At 42.4% G+C, this 2,820-nt stretch overlaps 1 protein-coding gene across 1 annotated transcript in view; it reads left to right on the top strand.

Moving 5' to 3' along the window:
- The first annotated feature begins 1,722 nt into the window (after positions 1-1,722).
- Positions 1,723-2,820, top strand: part of atp8b5b (ATPase phospholipid transporting 8B5b) — a 13,603-nt gene continuing 12,505 nt past the window's right edge. Inside the window, 1 exon segment of the mRNA XM_008326158.3 lies at positions 1,723-2,099. The gene's annotated coding sequence lies outside the window, so the exon portion shown is untranslated.

Raw genomic sequence — 2,820 nt, 5'->3', positions numbered from 1 at the left:
ATCCCATTTAGAGGAAAATAGTCATCAAAGAAAAATGGACAGTGTTGACTGTCACAGCTTCACTTTTACAGTGTGGGGGGGGGGGGCGAGGTCGGAGTGGGGTTGTGGGTTCACTTCCATTTTTCATTCTCCTTCTGTGGCTGTTGTTCATATTTATTCCTGAGCTGCTTCAACGGCCGTGGTTTTATTTATTTATTTTTATATCTATTTATTGACGCCTTCGTTGTTGACTGTTGTGTGTGTGTGTGTGTGTGTGTGTGTGTGTGTGCATTTTTAGCGCAGAATTAAAGAGTCGTTCCTGTGAGGCCAAAATGTTAAAATGTTTTTTTTTTTTTTAATCAAACGTCAGACGCAGTTGTTTACATTGGTTTCAGTAACTACGGCAACAAGGAGTCACCGACGTGTGTCCAGTTTCTCTGTGGCCTTATGTTGTGTGGAAAACAACAAATCAGTCCTGAGCCCATCAGGTCATGTGACTCTGAGGAGCCAATCAGGAGCACTCTCCTTTTCCCTGACACGTTTTTTTAAAAAAGTTTTAACAATGAAATATAAACTTTTTTTTTCCTGTGTATTTGATTCATTTCTTAGTTGTGAATATTTTTTTGGAAAACATCAAATCTGTGCTGTGTTTGTTTCATAACTTCTGAAACTATGTTGAAGTTTTACGATTGTTTTGAGGGAATTTGAAATCTATCGTAACCGTGTTTCCATTTGCACATTTTTCACCACCGTCACACGTGAACGTTCACAAAACTACGAAGCGTTTGTAGTTTTTCTTCGTGGATTTAAACATGTTCTGTTCTTCTCACGTCTCATGTGCCAACGGACTTTCTTCATGTTCTGTATTTTCACTGATTCACTCCAACGGTCACTGGACGTCTGTGCCGTTTCTTTGTGTTGTCTTCACGTCCGCTGCACATTTTAAATGTTGAATTTTGTATAAAGTCTTTGCGATGTTGAAAAGTGTGTTTTTATTTTTTCCAGTGTGACGCGGTCATTTCCTTGTTAATGTCCAACGGTGTCGTGTTCGTTTCCTTCTTCAGACGTGTTGAGAAAATGTGCATCAGTGTATTTACGGTTTGTAGCCAGCGATGCCTTCACGGTCCTAGGAAAACCCCAGAGTCAGAGCCAAGTCTTTCTGCCACCACAGCGTTGATGACACGTTGGACACACGTGAAGCCACCGTTATAGTATATTACATGACAAATCATTTACAGTGGCCAAACACGTGGTTTGCGGCTCATGTCAGAACAGTCAGAAGTAGCGTTAGCATCGTTGGCTGTGACGACCTGATGATGATTTTGCAAAAAGAAAGGGTAAAAATAATTATTAGTCAAAACTGGTTTGATTCCTCAGACGACCTGTTGTGTTACCCACCAGATCTCCACTGATCCAAAGGTGCAGGTTGTCCACGTTCACTCAGACAGACATCTGTCCTCAGTGTCTTCTCTTCTCGTCCACAGAGCCGAGTCTTTGTTCTACACAAACGTTAGAAGCAGTTGGATATCGAACCTCAGACCTTTTGTGGTGACATCATTTTTTTTAACCGCCCACACATCTAAATAATTAACTGGGTCGACAGTTTGCGTTGATGAACCTGTGAAACACCTTCGTCTCTCAGTGTTTTTCTGTCGTTTTCTCACTTCAACAACAACAACAGTGATAATAATCACGGCTGAAAATTAAAAAATAAAAACATAAACGTTGACGTTCAGCTGCTGAGCACACATTAAATATGAGACAGATAAGAAATGTTGACCTTCTGCCATCACAGGGTGTGTTCCATATCTGACAACCACCAAGTCGCTGCCTCCTGATTGGCCGCGGCCGTTCACCTGCTCACCATCCAGGTCCAAAGATCACTGCAGTGTTTGTTCAAGGCCCGGGCCGTTACGCAGCGGCGAGATCGCAGCACTTCCTGGACAGACCTGAAGCCTCCGCACAGACCACCGACCCGGACCCTCCTTTGTCCAGTCAGAGGTTCCATTCCGACACTTCTCTTCGGTGTGGGACGAGGCCGACGCCCCCGGACGTCAGAGCCCGGCTCAGAGAGGATCCTGGACGAGGTCGGTCTGGACCTGAGCGCAGCTTCTTCATGTGTGAGTGAAGGGTTTTTATTGAATGATACTTGACTTTTCTGTTGAAAATCAGGAAACGTTCGACACCAAAACTTTTATTTCTTACGTTCTCAGATGCGTTTGTTGTTACGGTTCAGGCCTGTGGCTCAGTGGTGTCAGATTTACACCAGATCTCATTCAGTCTGAGCGAGAACAGAAACCAGAGCAGTGGTTCAGGACTGATTTCATTCACTTCCGTGATTCATGTAGTACTTCATGTAGTACTTCATGTAGTACTTCATGTAGTACTTCATGGAGCTTAAACACTTCTTCACCAAAGTAACAAAATACAAATGAAAAATATTATATTTTATTCATGATTTTGACTGTTTGTTTTTGCATATTTTACATAAAACATACATGAAAACACATTTTTAAATCTTCATTTCCATTTCTTCATTTTTCACCGACAAAAGAAATCCTTCATGTGGATTTTTTCTCTCTCTGCTTCATTTTAAATTCACCTCTCAGTGTGAAAGTTTCCTAATCTCCTAATCTTCCTAATCTCACGGTTGTATCGTGTCGTGTCGTGTCGTGTCGTGTCGTGTCGTGTCGCTCGACTTCACCTCAGTGTCTGCGCTGCTGGATTATCTGCCATAAACTTTACTCTGGTTCAAAGGCTCACAGAGGGAGCGGCTCCGCAGCAGCTGAGGAGAGAAGAGGGATTAATAAAAATGAAAACAGTTAGAAATGAAAAAAAAAA

Source organism: Cynoglossus semilaevis, chromosome 14 (assembly GCF_000523025.1).
Source record: "Cynoglossus semilaevis isolate Cse_v1.0 chromosome 14, Cse_v1.0, whole genome shotgun sequence".
NCBI classification, from domain to species: Eukaryota; Metazoa; Chordata; class Actinopteri; order Pleuronectiformes; family Cynoglossidae; genus Cynoglossus; species Cynoglossus semilaevis.
This window is presented reverse-complemented; position numbering and strand designations above follow the sequence as displayed.